This window comes from Silene latifolia, chromosome 11, assembly GCF_048544455.1.
Source record: "Silene latifolia isolate original U9 population chromosome 11, ASM4854445v1, whole genome shotgun sequence".
Classification (NCBI taxonomy): domain Eukaryota; kingdom Viridiplantae; phylum Streptophyta; class Magnoliopsida; order Caryophyllales; family Caryophyllaceae; genus Silene; species Silene latifolia.
Genome location: NC_133536.1, coordinates 142,772,919 through 142,788,977, shown reverse-complemented (window position 1 = coordinate 142,788,977; position 16,059 = coordinate 142,772,919). Strand labels below are relative to the sequence as shown.

Below are 16,059 nucleotides of genomic sequence, written 5' to 3'. Positions count from 1 at the left end.
TAAACTTTCCAAGTTGATCATCATATTTGGCTTGGCTTGATGCCTCGGAAAAGGAAGTCTAATCACAATGGGCTCCTTCTCCTTGACCTTGTCTTCATTTTTCTTTGAAACTTCTTCTTTTGATGGTTCTCCATCCTTGGAGTTTTGCACAACTTCTTCTTTGTCACTAGCTTCCACAACTTCATCCTCAACTTGCTTCTTTGGTGCTTCATTCCTTGTACCACTCCTCAAGTGAATGGCACTAACTGTTTCATGTCTTGGGGGATTACCTTGAGGTGGTAATTGCCCCTTTTGTCTTTGTGAGCTTGAAGATGCTAGTTGAGTCAATTGGGTTTCCAACATTTTGGTGTGGGCTAGGATGTTGTTGATGGTGATTTCCTTTTCTTGACTATCCTTTTGCATTTGAGTGAAAAACTCTTGTTGATTCTTTTGTATTTGGAGGGCCGCTTTTTGAACATCAAAACCTTCGTCATTTTGTTGATTGTATGGAGTTTGATTTTGGTAACCTTGGTTTTGGTTGTAAAAGGGTCTTTGATTTTGGTTTCTCATGGGAGGTGGGGTGTATGTTGGTTGAGGGTTTTGAAAATTTTGGCTTTTGTATGAGAGATTTGGGTGGAATTTGGTGTTTTCATTGTAATAGTTTGAATAAGGGGTACCACTCTTGTATGCTTGAAAAACATTCATTTGTTCATTTGTTCATTTGTTCCCCTACATTCACTTTGGTCATGTCCCAAAGTTCCACAATTCTCACATATCCCACTTGGGATTGATGAAGATGCCGTCATGGCATTGACATGATGCTTTGGTGATTTTGAGGCTTCTTCAAGTCTAGCCATAGCTTTTTCAAACTTCAAATTGATGGTATCAATGTGAGCACTAAGTTGAGCACCCAATTGAGTAATAGAGTCCACTTCATGCTTTCCTCATCTAGTAGCCTTGCGAGGTCTACTATATTGTGAGTTATGGACCGTCATTTCCTCAATTTTGTTCCAAGTTTGATTGTCATCAACTTCGGTGAACATTCCATTTGATCCCATGTTGAGAATGTTCCTTGAGTCTTCATAAAGACCGTTCCAAAATTGTTGTACCAAGAACCACTCGCTAAGTCCATGGTGAGGACATGAGCGGCAAATTCCTTTGAATCGCTCCCAAGCTTCATACAAAGATTCTTCATCTCTTTGCTTAAAGCCCGTAATTTGAGCTCTTAGCATGTTAGTCTTTTCCGGTGGATAGAACTTTTTGTAGAAAGCTAGAGCCAACTTCTTCCAAGAATCAATTCCGAGAGTAGCCTTATCAAGGCCTTTCAACCATTGTTTCGCGGTGCCAATTAGAGAAAAAGGAAATAAGACCCATCGAATTTGGTCTTGAGTTACACCGGTTTGAGAAATTGCATCACAATTGTCGCAAAAAGTCTCCATATGAGAGTGAGGATCTTCACTAGGCATCCCCCCGAATTGGCTTCTTTCGACTAATTGGATAAATGCGGATTTGGCAATAAAATTTCCGGTTAAGTGTTGTGGTGTGGGAGTACCATTGGGTAGGTTCTCCTCGGTGGGTACGGAATGTGATGAAAACTTAGGCATTGTGGGTTGATTTGGATTTTGTGTTGGGTTCTCCTCACCTTCTCTTGCAAAAGGGTTGATGAACTCAATAGTATTTGGTTGAATATCTACAACCTCACCAATACCTCTCAAAATTCTCCTAGCAAGTCGTCTATTGGTTGTCAAAGTCCTTTCAATTTCGTGATCAAAGGGTAACAAGTTACCTTGTGATCTTCTAGACATGCAAAATATCAAACAACTAGAAAACAATTAGAACAAACCTTGAGGAGTTTTACTTCCCCAAGGCAAAGAAAGACACAACTAATAACAATATAAGAAAATCTAAATCAAGTTAACACCGTCCTCGGCAATGGCGCCATTTTTGGTCGGATTCTCGAGGAGGTTTAGTTTTCGGTACTTGTCGTTGGGAGCACCTAGACCAAAACACAATTTATAACTTCACAAACAACTCTACAATTAGTAAAGAGGCAAGTAAAGGTCGGATCCCAAGGGACAAGAATTAAGATGAGATTTTCTATTGCAAATAGTGGTGTCTAAGGGTGTCACAATTTGGGGTTTGAAGTAGAAGATCACTAAACTAAATAGAAATAAAAGTAAACAAGCAAGATGAATTGAAAGGGATGTAAACAATTGATAAAAGGCACTAGGGTGTCATGGGGTCATAGGGGATTCATGGGAATTGATCATACAAACATATTCTCAAATTATAAGCAAGCAATTATTGTTGTGATGGATCGAGTTGGTTTATATCTTACAATCCTAGGAAAGTTTGGGTCCGGGAGCCGAATCGATTAGATTGTACAACACCTACAAGTCGACTTAATATTCCCTACTCAACTATATACATGGTCTAATGAGACTCGAGTTGGTTTATGTCTTACAAGTCTCATTGAAACGATAGGTGATGGGTAAAAAATGCAAGGATTCATAGGCTCTCATTTCATCAAACATAACATGTGCATAAGTTGAGATCACAACAAGCAAGCAAATAAACTATGAAAACATATTAAATTAAGCATGAACCATTCCCCATGTTGGTTTCCCCTAATTACCCATTAACCCTAGCTAAGGAAACTACTCACTCATTATCATGTTGAACATGCTAGCAAGGTTGTCAATCATACCAACAAAGTAAAACATGATGAATAAATGAAAGTGATTAACAATAATTAAAAAAGGATTAAGAGAATTATACCTACTAATGATTCCAATAATAAAGCAAAGAATAATAGAAGTACTTGATGATAGATTGGAAGGTTGTCAATATCCCAATAATAACCCAAATAGTCTTCAATTACCCAAAACAAAGGATGAACAAGAGAGAGATTAAGGAAATGAAACTTGTATTAAAACTTGATTAAATGTTGATTACAAGATTAAAGAGAGATTTGATTGATATTAACTACACTAAAGATTGCTAAGAAGAACATGCTCTTCTAATTAGACTAATGGGGTATTTATAGTGGGAATTAGTTACATAAATTAGGGTTTACTAAGGGCTTAAATGACGATTAAGTCCTTGAGGAATCGCCGGTCTCTAGGGAGACTCCGGTCTCCTTTTCACCGGTCTTAGAAAAATATGCGCATCCTTCCTTGAAGCTTGTAGAAGACGAAAAGGCTGTAAGGGAATCCGGGCGTCCAGGGCACGGGACGGGCGGATTTGGGTGTTTCTGGACGGGCGTCCAGAAGGGGAAGACGGGCGGATTCTGGGCGTTTTGGACGGGCGTCTTGTGGAGGAAGACGCTCGGATTGTGGGTGCTAGACGGGCGTCTTGTGGACAATCCGCCCGGATTGTCTTACAACTTCGTTCCTTCTTCTTTTCTTCCTTTTTCTTCATAAAATCCTTGAGGATTTCCTCGGGGATGCAAGGATCTTTTCTCATCATTGCCCATCTACTATAGTATGTACAAAGGCCTTCTAATCTTGTCTTCTCTTTGATGCTTGGTCATTGAATTCAATCAATTTAGCTTCATTTTGCCATGAAAATGCAAGGTTTGCACTCCTTTCCTACCAAGGACACAAAACCTCAAAGAATATGCAAAACAAAGGACTAAAGACAATAAATGACCCAAATATGCACTAAAAAGCATGGGAACAAGGTTAATTCGGGGACTAAATATGCTCTAATTATGGTCACATCATTCGCCTACTCAGTTTCTGTTGGTTGTCTAGTGTGTCGGTTGTCGTATCGTTAATGTATCGTTGTTGTGATCGTGTGGCTGATTGTGTATGGTAATTGGTTGGTGTGTGCTGTTTCATTGGCTGTTGTTATAGTGCAACTGTCTGTGATTGATTGTCTTTAGTTCTCAAGGTGCATCCTCGGCTGAGTGGAATCACTTGCGGGAGTGGTTTCACGCCCTAGTTTCGCCCTCCGTGGAACCCGCCACGGAAGGGTGTTGGACCATATAGATATATGATTAAGTTTTGATAATGACAAGTGTGTGCTTTATTTTGTATACTCTTGCTTGTAATTGTTTGTTTAGTCTTTGTTAGATTAACATAGGTTTACAAGTTTAGCAAGTAATGTTATAGCTCTCTTAGCTATAACATTGAAGATTTGTGAAGCGTCATTCAAGTCATGTTATAGCAGCTTGAGCTATAACATTGGAAGTTCTTAAGGCATCATAAGCAACTGTTACAAGTTTCAAGTATGATGATCATTCAAGCAAAAGGCTAGATCAAGTCTTTAACAAAGCTCAAGATGAAGAGCTTTTGGTCAAGATAAAGAGAAGATCCTTTACTGAAGATCTCCAGGAAGATTAGTTAGTATATGTCTTCATCTAATGACGGTATCTTAAGATAAGAGTATTGGGAAGTAAAGTTATAGCTATTTCACCTATAACTTTACTAACCAAACTTAAAGTTATAGCTGTTTCTACTATAACTTTAGGTAGCATTTTAAAGGCACGATTTTAATAGTTTTAAAATCATTTTTTAAAGGATAAAATTCTTTTAAACATATTTCGAAATCTTTTGTGTATATAGTAGAGTTGAATTATGGGTTATTATAATTGGTAACTTGCATGTTCCTATTGGTTAGTAAAACGACTTATGGGTCGTCATGCTACCTAGGGTTTGCTAGTCTATTTAATATAACCCTAATCCAAGGAGATAGGTTTTATCCAAGATTGGACACGGGCCTAGGGTTTCAGCCGTGAGCTGCAAACCGTTGGGGCGTGTGAGGTGGTTGTGTTTGAGTAATCTATCTAATCAAATCTAGCTTATATTTATATAAGATATTTCCTTATCTTTATAATATATGATTTGATTTGTTTACTTATCCTAACATCTTAAAGATATAGTTTTACTTGTTAAATAAGATTTACTTTTATCTTATTTACTTAAACTATAATATCTTGGATTAAAATTAGGGAAGAGATAAAAATTTATCTCTTATATCCTTGCCGCCTATCTCACGGCATCCTAGGGTTTCGTGCAAACCCTAGTACCCACTTCTATTATAAATACAGTTGATCATTCTTCATTTATCTAAGCTTTTCGAAATACAACAAACTTTGCAAAACATATTCGAGTTTAATTCTTAATTGTTTTATTGTTTTGTTTTAGAAAATATTTACGAAAAGTCGTGCTCTTCAAATTGCTTATCTTTCTTAAAGGTTACGTCATAAGATAATAGTACTTCATATTGTTTCTTACTCGTTCAATTGTGTGAACACTTAGAAGAACAATCAAGTGCTTTCTTAGTAACTTAAGATAGTCAAATCGAATATCTAGTGATATTCAAATCGAGTTATAGTTAGAGTTAACTATACGAGTTGGGTTGATAATTTTGTAATCCGGAGTAAGGTACTAAAATTATTAATCGAGAATAGTGGACGTAGGCTTCGACGTGTGAAGCTGAACCACTTCAAATATCGTGTGTCTTTGCATCTTTTCTTTCAGTCATTTCATTACGTTCATAATCAATTAATTAATTAGTTAAAGTTTAATCAATAAACTTTAAGTAATTGATTACCTTGATATAAAATAAAAAGTAGGCATATTTTTTAAATACTCAATTCACCCCCCCTCTCGAGTATTTCGGGTGTGATAGACTCTTCAATTGGTATCAGAGCCTCGTGCTCTTGATTGCCTAACCGCAAAGAGACTAGATCCGTCTATCTTTTTATCTTTTTATTTTATTTTTATTCATTTTGCCTTACACGTGTGAAATGGATTCCAAGTATCTTAAGTGTCCCGTCTTTGATGGGAAGAATTATGGACTTTGGAAAAACATGATGACACACTACATAAAAGGACATGATTGGGAGTGCTGGACGATTATAAAGAACGGACCACATAAAATTTTGGTCGCATCTTCGAAAGGCACTACCTATGAGAAAAAGGAAGAAGACTATGTTGAGGCTGATTACAAGAAGGCTGAGAAAAATTCGAAAGCGATAAGCCTGTTACAAAACGGCATGACATCGACTGAATTCAATCGTTTTTCTTCTTGCACTTCGGCCAAGGAAATATGGGATGGTCTTGAATTGGCCTATGAAGGAACGTCGGCTGTAAGGAAATATCGTATTGACCTGCTGATTCAAAAATACGAACTCTTTAGAATGGAAAATAATGAATCACTTGATAGCATGTCAGCACGATTTTCTACTATAGTCAATGAGCTCAAAAATCTTGGTAAAACTTTCAACTCTGAGGATATTGCTAGAAAAGTACTTAGGAGTTTAACCAAGAAATGGCGTCCCAAGGTCACGGTTATGGAAGAAGTAAGAGATCTCACTTCTCTCCCTTATGCAGAACTCATTGGTGCTCTTATGGCTCATGAACTCGTCCTGGATGACGATGAGGCCGAGTCCAGTAATAAGAAGAGCATGGCTCTACAAGCTTCTGCTAAGGAAGAAGAAGATGTAGAAATAGAGGACGAAACGGTCTTGTTTGCTAAACGATTTAACAAACGCATTTTCAGAAATAAGCAAGCAAAATCGTTCAATAACAATAATAATAAGTTCTCTAATAAGAAAGTTTCAGAGTCAAAGAATACGTTTGCTAATAGAGGATGCTGCAAGTGTGGAGAATCCGGTCATATGATTAAGGATTGTCCCACATGGGAGAAAATTAAGGACAAAGCAAAACGTGAGAAGACTAAAAGGGAATTCAAGCAAGTGATGATAGCATCTTGCTGGGGAGATCTAGACCCGAGGACGACGAAGCATCGAAGAAGAAGAAGAAGTTGCTAACCTATGCTTAAGCAACGTCGGTCTTGACCTCTTCTCAGACAATGACAAAGATAGTGTGGACTCCTCTGCGCTTCCTAGGAGATTCCGATTCGAAGAAGAAGAAGAGGTAAGCTATCTTGAACTTAAGAAGAGTGTCAAGAAACTTTCTAAGAATGCCTTAATAGAATATTTTGAGCAATCTCTTGATAAGTGTCACGAACAAGAGATGGAATTGAAAGATTTGAAAGAACAAATTCTCGATATTGTTGAAGAGAATCAACTCCTTAAGGCAAAGGCCAAAAAGCTCAAATCTAAAGTTACAGCTAATATAGCTACAACTTCAGATTCGACAAATGCTGAGAAGAAGGTTCTTGAGTCTAAAGTTATAGCTAATGAAGCTATAACCTCAGACCTAAAACTCAACATTAAGCATCTTCAAGCCAAAGTTATAGCTAGTGAAGCTATAACATTGGAATTGAGGAAAGTCAAAGAGCTTCTTGAGTCCAAGGCTACGGCTAGAGAGGCCGTAATCTCAGATCAAAAGAAGGAGATTGAATCTCTAACTCAGCAATTAAAGGAATCTAAGACTGTTCTTTTAAATACTAAAAGAACGCATACCGAGATGGTACGAGTTCTAAATGATAGATTCCAGAACATTCGTGACAATTATGAAGAGACTCATCCTCCCAAAGTCGTAGAGTCAGACCATTCCAAATGCAACAAAGAAATATAGTCCCTAAAAGAATTACTCTTGCATGCTAGAAAGGTTCATGAGAAATGGGAAGGTAGCACACGTGTTCTAAATTTCCTAACTGAGCAATCAGATAATAACATGAAAATGGGATTAGGACACGAGTGCTACGGTCGTAGAGATCACTCTAAATACAAATCAACCCCTTCCGAACGAGACTTCAGAAGGAGAAAATATACAAATTTACCTGAATACTTGATTTGCAATTACTGTGGTCATACTGGACGTATCCAAGAAAATTGTGTCAAATATGCTCAGGATTTAAGTAAAGGAATTAACTTTGTCAAAGCATCTGACACTATCTTCGAGGAAAGCGTCAATACCCCATCTGAACCAAGTACCAGTGAAAAACGCAACAATGATCATCGTTGGTTTTACAATATGAGCTTCGATTTCAAATCAAAACAAACACCTGAGCCCTTCAAATCCAAAGCTCCCCCCAAACAACCTGAAAGACCACGACATAAGGAACCCATAACTCAACTCAAGACGGTTCCTAAACAAACCCATTCGCCTCCAAAACGTAAAGTCATAAAAAGGGTTTGGGTTAGAAAAGACCTAGTTTTTAGAGTGACTAACGTCAAAGGACCCAACTTAGCTTGGGTACCTAAAAACTGTATCTAATTATTTTGCAGGTTGTGGTGAATGAAAATAATCTATGGTACCTTGACAGTGGATGCTCAAGGCACATGACTGGAGATATAAACTTATTTCTTTCACTTGAACCCTTCGATGGAGGTAAGGTCACATTTGGTGACAACAAGAAGGGTAAGATCATCGGTGTAGGTAAAGTTGGAATATCCTCTTCTCATGCAATTAGTGATGTTTATCTTGTTAGTGGTCTCAAACACAACTTGCTCAGTATCTCTCAATTATGCGACAAAGGAAACAAAGTTGTTTTTCATTCAGATTCCTGTCGAATAATAATTGAAGGAACGAGTAGTGTTGTGCTTGAAGGACACCGTAGAAGGAATGTCTATATGATTTACTTAAATAACATTCCTACTAATTCATTCACATGCATGAAAGTAACGACAGATGATCCGTGCCTTTGGCACAAAAGATTTGCTCACATAAATTCAACAACCTTGAATAAGCTAAAGAAATGGGATCTGGTTGAAGGACTTCCATCAATCAAATTCGATCAAGAAACTCTATGTGACTCTTGTGCCCGTTGCAAGCACGTTAGATCATCGTTCAAACCAAAGAGAATAGTAAGTACCAAAGAACCACTAGAACTCGTGCACATGGATCTTTGTGGCCCAATGAAGGTAAGAAGTAGAGGTGGATCCAGGTATGTCTTCGTTCTAGTTGCTGACTATTCTAGATTTGTTTGGCCAATCTTTCTAAACTCAAAAGATGAGACTTTCGAGGAGTTTGCAATTCTAATGAAACTTGCCCAAAATAAGTATAAATCAAAATTAATTTCCATTCGTACGGATCATGGCACCGAATTTGATAATCAAGCTTTCATACAATATTGTAGGGAGAATGGTGTTGGGCATAACTTCTCAGCACCACAAAACCCCACAGCAAAACGGTGTTGTGGAACGTATGAATAGAACATTGGAGGATATGGCACGCACGATGTTATTGTGTAGTGGCCTACCTCGGAATTTTTGGGCTGAAGCTATTAGTACTGCATGCTATGTTCATAATCGAGCTTTGATTAGACCTATTCTCAAGAAGACTCCTTATGAGCTTCTTAGGGGACGTAAACCTAACATATCACATCTACGTTGCTTCGGGAGTAAATGTTTCGTCCATAATAATGGCAAAAATAGATTAAGCAAATTCGATCCCAGAAGTGACGAAGCGGTATTTGTCGGTTATTCTAATCATAGTAAAGCATATAAGGTTTTTAATAAAAGAACCTTATGCATCGAAGAAAGTGTTCATGTTGTTTTTGATGAGAATAATATGTTTGACAAAGCTGAACAGGATGAAGAAGAAGATTTGAACGAACCTGATTTCCGATTATCCAGGGATGAACTTCCGGAATTGGATGAGGAAGATAAAGAAATTAAGGGCACAAATGATGAACAAGGAACCCCTTCGAATGATAAAGGAAAGAGTCGAGAGTTGAGTTGATGATACTAAAACGTCTTCTCAATCCAAGCAATTGAAGGATAAAGTTATAAGCGATGAAGCTATAACTTCAACTTCTAATCAACAAACTAAGTCAAAAGTTATAACGATTCGTTATAACCCCGGACTTGGATTCAGGGGGAACAAGGCTTGAACCCCAATCATTCGAAGAAGGCGAGACGAGTTCAGATGAAGATGTGCCTCGTATTTCTAAGAAATGGAAATATAAGGATTCCCATCCAATGGAAACCATCCTAGGAAGTTTGAATGAAGGCGTTCGAACTCGGAAAAGACTTAACAACTTTTGCTCTTTCTACTCCTTTTTGTCAACCATTGAGCCAACAAATATCAAAGAAGCACTTGCCGAACCAGATTGGATCGTTGCAATGCAAGAAGAGCTTCAACAGTTTGAACGAAACAAAGTGTGGCATTTGGTTCCAAGACCTAAAGATCGAACGGTCATCGGTACAAGATGGGTATTTAGAAACAAGCTGGATGATACAGGAGTTATTGTTCGAAACAATGCTAGATTGGTTGTACAAGGGTATAATCAACAAGAAGGAATTGACTACGATGAGACCTTCGCTCCTGTAGCCAGACTTGAGGCTATTATATTGTTAATAGCATTTGCTGCTCATAAAGGAATAAAACTTTTTCAAATGGACGTTAAAACAGCTTTTCTTAACGGCTATTTGAATGAGGAGGTTTTTGTTGAACAACCCCCTGGATTTCTCGATAGCAAGTTTCAAAACCACGTTTTCAAATTAGATAAAGCTTTGTATGGTTTGAAACAAGCTCCGAGATCATGGTACGACAGATTGTCAAAATATCTTCTAGAAAGTGGTTTCAAAAGAGGATCTGTCGACAAAACCCTATTCCTGAAAACTGAGGTTTCCGATTTATTATTCGTACAAATATACGTTGACGATATTATTTTTGGTTCAACTAATAATCGCTTATGTAAGTATTTTTCAGATTTAATGACCTCAGAAATCGAGATGAGCATGATGGGGGAACTCAAGTTCTTCCTTGGACTCCAAATCCAACAAACTCCTGAAGGGATTATGATACACCAACAAAAATACATCAAGGAGCTAATTAAGAAATTCGGTATGGAAAATTCTAATTCTAAGCCAACTCCTATGGGTACTGAGAAGAAGTTGACTTTGGATGAAAACGGTACGTCTGTCGATGAGACGACTTATCGAGGTATGATTGGCTCTCTTCTTTATTTAACTGCAAGTCGTCCGGATATCATGTTTAGTGTATGCGTATGTGCTCTATTTCAATCGTGCCCTAAAGAATCGCATATGATTGCAGTTAAGAGAATCTTGAAGTATTTGATTGGTACATCTAAATTATATCTGTGGTATCCTCTTGAGTGTAATTTCGATCTAATAGGGTATTCAGATGCAGATTATGCAGGATGTTCACTTGACAGAAAAAGTACTTCCGGCATAGCCACATTTGTTGGACCGTGTATCGTCACGTGGGGGCCCAAGAAGCAAAATTCCGTTGCATTATCTATCTTTGAAGCCGAATACATTCTTCTTTGGATGGTATGTTCTCAACTTTTGTGGCTTAAGCAACAACTATGTGATTACGGTGTTAATGTAGGGTGTATACCTATTTTATGTGACAACACAAGTGCTATAATTATATCTAAAAATCTTGCACAACACTTACGAACTAAGCATATAGACATTAGACACCATTTTCTACGGGATCATATAGATAAGGGCAACATAAGACTGGAATTTTGTAGTACAAAAAAACAATGGGCTGACATTTTTACCAAAGCATTGGCTAGAGAACGTTTTGAGATTTTACGATTGGAAATTGGTTTAATTGGTGGCAACTAAACTTGTCAAAAAAAATTTATTCTCTATGTGACTGACTAGATTTGACGAGATTGTATGACTGTGTCCGTATTTTTAGTTGCACTTTTATTTATGTCAACTTTATATTATATTATGAGAATATTCCATTTTCTAGTCATATATATTTTAAGTTTATTATGAGCCAAGAGTCGTAACCAACTGTTCTTATTCCCTGCCAAAACCGAAATTTCCATAAATCTATCTCTTACCATATCTTACTTTATCCTTATATATCTTGCCATATCTTTTACCCTAACCACTTGTCTATCTTGTGGTAAATCTTTAAAAAAAAAAAAAAAAAAAAAAAAAATCAAAAACTTACCTAACTTCTCTCCACACGCCACCTCCACTATCCTACTTCCCTTAAATCTCTATTACCATAATAAGATTCCAACTCCCATAAATACTCCCTCCTACCGTCACCATCACCATCACAAACACAAAACCCAAAGCTCTCTTTTTAGACTTTTCTACACACTCAACCTCCAAAATCCTTTGATCATCATGACTCCTCCCTCAACCCGTTTTCACTCGCTCTCAACTCGGTCCACAACTCGGACCGGGTCCTCCAAACCTTCATGCACTAAAACCTATGTCCCTATAAAAACTCCCTCACCTTCATCAAACCAAAAACAACCTAACCCCGATCATAACCGGGTTGATCCTAACTTAGAAGGGAAAAGACGGAAGTTGAATAAAGGGAAAAAGAAGGCCGTGGGGTTTGAAGACTCGGTGGAAGAGACTGAGGTTGTATCTACTCAAGAAGGTCCCCAAAGGACAATGTTTCGGGAATATATGCCGAATGCAACATTAAAGGGGCTTGATACGCTTCGACTCACCGCGGATGAAAGAACCCGTGTCAACAATGTTATGAGGTACGGTATTCATGGTGGTCGTCTCTATTCCGAAAAGTGGTATGGAAAAATCGAAGCCTTGCAATTCTTTAAGGATTTCTTGAATTTTCAAGAATGGAAGAAAGTTTGTTCCTTTGTTGGTCCGGTTTATCCTATAGAGGTAATCCAATTTTATTCTTCCGTCTCTGTCAAAAATAATGTGTTGCATGCGGTGGTGAATGATACCGAAGTCAAAATCTCCTTGCCGATTTTTGTACTGTTTTCGGTCCCCGATGATGGGATCGAAATAAACCGAAAAGTGCGGAATGGGGAGATGTGACGGAGGAAGAGAAGCTTAAAATTAAGAAGTCGTTTGATGTTGATGCTACGGGGTCAAGTAACATGCTTGCGGGGTCGTTTACCCCAAAATTGAAATTCTTTCTTAATTTCATTTGGAACACGGTTGTTCGAGAAGGGGTGGTCGTGATAAGTTGTCTAGCTATGAGATGTTGTTGTTGTCTAGGTGGCTCGAGGGAACCAAAGTTAGTCTTCCTCGTCTTGTGTTTCATAAAATCATTCAAACTAGTGTTTGTGTCACTGAGGAAAAATTTTATACAACTTTGGATTTACCTTATGGCATGTGGGTCTCTCGGCTTTTGGAACAAAAAGGGGTGATTGGGATTTCTAGTTATGGTGTAAAGGTGAAAGATGAGATGTGTGACACTCATATTAAATTGATGAAAGTCGGTGCTATTGGACCCGACTTGGTGTTTTTATCAAAAGGGAATGTGGTGGAGAAATCGTCTGATGTGGTCTCGGTTATTGAACAAAAATTGGAAGTGTTTATGGCAAGTATTTGTGAGAAATTGGATGCACAAAATAAGATGGTTGTGGAATTGGTCTCGGGTTTGGGAAAAGACAAGGGTGAGGCTTCGGGTTCGAAGGGTTCGGATCATGGTGAAGTCTTGTCTTATTTACATGGGCTTGAAGCACGAGTGGATGCTATGGCTAAGGATGCGGCTAGGGCGGCAAAGGAGTGTGTTCGTCATTCTAGTTCGTTAGCTAATTTGGCTAGTCAAGGTGGGGCTTTGTGGAAGGAAGGGAAGGCTATGCATGAGGATATGCGGGTTGTGTACGAGGCTACTCAAGCCTTGTCAATGAAGGTGCTTAATTTTGAGCGGTGTCTCACGGCTCAAGCTAATCATGTCCGTTCATGCTTTGATCGTCTCGACTCTCTTGAGTTTAGGACCCGTCCCGGTTATGTCAACCCCAATGTCGTGAAACGTGACATTCCTTGAACCCGTCCTCCTCTTTTCCTTACCTTTTCTTTTGTTAGACTTTATATTTTGAATAATTGTCTAATTCGGCCCATTTTGGCTTACTCCTCATTCGGCCCATTTGGCTTAAAACTCTTGTTCTCATTCGGCCCAGTTGGCAATTAGACTAATTTGGTTTGTAGTATGCTTATTTTCTATTTTGGCATGTTAATGTAGATTACTTTCTCGTTTTCTAATATCTCGTTGCATGCTTAAATTGTGTCTCGACTAATATTATTCTAGTTGTTTTATGTCTTTTCTCGTCTTTTCGATGATGTCAAGAGGGGGAAGAAATCTTCGTGACTTAAGTATTTGCCTAAGCTTGCTCCTTGTCGGAATCTTTAATCTCTTAAGGTCCTTAGATGCTATACTTTGTATATAAGTGATTGTTCTTGCGTTCAACTGTCTATGACTTTTTATAGTATTATGTTGAGGGGGAACTTACACTTAGTCACAAATCTTAAGAGACTTGTCATCATCAAAAAGGGGGAATTTGTTGGACCATATAGATATATGATTAAGTTTTGATAATGACAAGTGTGTGCTTTATTTTGTATACTCTTGCTTGTAATTGTTTGTTTAGTCTTTGTTAGATTAACTTAGGTTTACAAGTTTAGCAAGTAATGTTATAGCTCTCTTAGCTATAACATTGAAGATTTGTGAAGCGTCATTCAAGTCATGTTATAGCAACTTGAGCTATAACATTAGAAGTTCTTAAGGCATCGTAAGCAAAATCGTAACAAGTTTCAAGTATGATGATCATTCAAGCAAAAGGCTAGATCAAGTCTTTAACAAAGCTCAAGATGAAGAGCTTTTGGTCAAGATAAAGAGAAGATCCTTTATGAAGATCTCCGGGAAGATTAGTTAGTATAGGTCTTCATCTAATGACGGTATCTTAAGATAAGAGTATTGGGAAGTAAAGTTATAGCTATTTCACCTATAACTTTACTAACCAAACTTAAAGTTATAGCTGTTTCTACTATAACTTTAGGTAGCATTTTAAAGGCACGATTTTAATAGTTTTAAAATCATTTTTCAAAGGATAAAATTCTTTTAAACATATTTCGAAATATTTTGTGTATATAGTAGAGTTGAATTATGGGTTATTATAATTGGTAACTTGCATGTTCCTATTGGTTAGTAAAACGACTTATGGGTCGTCATGCTACCTAGGGTTTGCTAGTCTATCTAATCTAACCCTAATCCAAGGAGATAGGTTTTATCCAAGATTGGACACGGGCCTAGGGTTTCAGCCGTGAGCTGCAAACCGTTGGGGCGTGTGAGGTGGTTGTGTTTGAGTAATCTATCTAATCAAATCTAGCTTATATTTATATAAGATATTTCCCTATCTTTATAATATATGATTTGATTTGTTTACTTATCCTAACATCTTAAAGATATAGTTTTACTTGTTAAATAAGATTTACTTTTATCTTATTTACTTAAACTATAATATCTTGGATTAAAATTAGGGAAGAGATAAAAATTTATCTCTTATATCCTTGCCGCCTATCTCACGGCATCCTAGGGTTTCGTGCAAACCCTAGTACCCACTTCTATTATAAATACAGTTGATCATTCTTCATTTATCTAAGCTTTTCGAAATACAACAAACTTTGCAAAACATATTCGAGTTTAATTCTTAATTGTTTTATTGTTTTGTTTTAGAAAATATTTACGAAAAGTCGTGCTCTTCAAATTGCTTATCTTTCTTAAAGGTTACGTCATAAGATAATAGTACTTCATATTGTTTCTTACTCGTTCAATTGTGTGAACACTTAGAAGAACAATCAAGTGCTTTCTTAGTAACTTAAGATAGTCAAATCGAATATCTAGTGATATTCAAATCGAGTTATAGTTAGAGTTAACTATACGAGTTGGGTTGATAATTTTGTAATCCGGAGTAAGGTACTAAAATTATTAATCGAGAATAGTGGACGTAGGCTTCGACGTGTGAAGCTGAACCACTTCAAATATCGTGTGTCTTTGCATCTTTCGTTTCAGTCATTTCATTACGTTCATAATCAATTAATTAATTAGTTAAAGTTTAATCAATAAACTTTAAGTAATTGATTACCTTGATATAAAATAAAAAGTAGGCATATTTTTTAAATACTCAATTCACCCCCCCCCCCCCTCTCGAGTATTTCGGGTGTGATAGACTCTTCAGAGGGGATGTGCACATTAATGGGACGGGGTTATCGCTCAGTATGATGAGCGGGGCTTAGGTGGGAACGGTTGCATTCCCCCACTGGTAGGGCTGGTCCAGTGGACAGTCGGTGACTGTGATTAGTTGGAGTGGTTGTGACTGGTGTGTGTTTAGCTGTGTTGTATTATGTTGGTAGTTAATTGTTGTGTCTTGCCTCAGTTAATGACCTTGTTTGGTTTGTCTTTGTTTGTTTTGTTGTGTCTGTCGTGATCCCTTATGGTGAGCAGTCAGTCTTAGCGGGTG

General features: G+C 37.6%; 1 non-coding gene across 1 annotated transcript; it reads left to right on the top strand.

The window, feature by feature from the left end:
• Positions 1–1,104: 1,104 nt before the first annotated feature.
• On the top strand, positions 1,105–1,211 carry LOC141616589 (small nucleolar RNA R71). Its single transcript, XR_012530926.1, has one exon. It is a non-coding gene; the product is annotated as a small nucleolar RNA R71 (small nucleolar RNA).
• Positions 1,212–16,059: the final 14,848 nt, after the last annotated feature.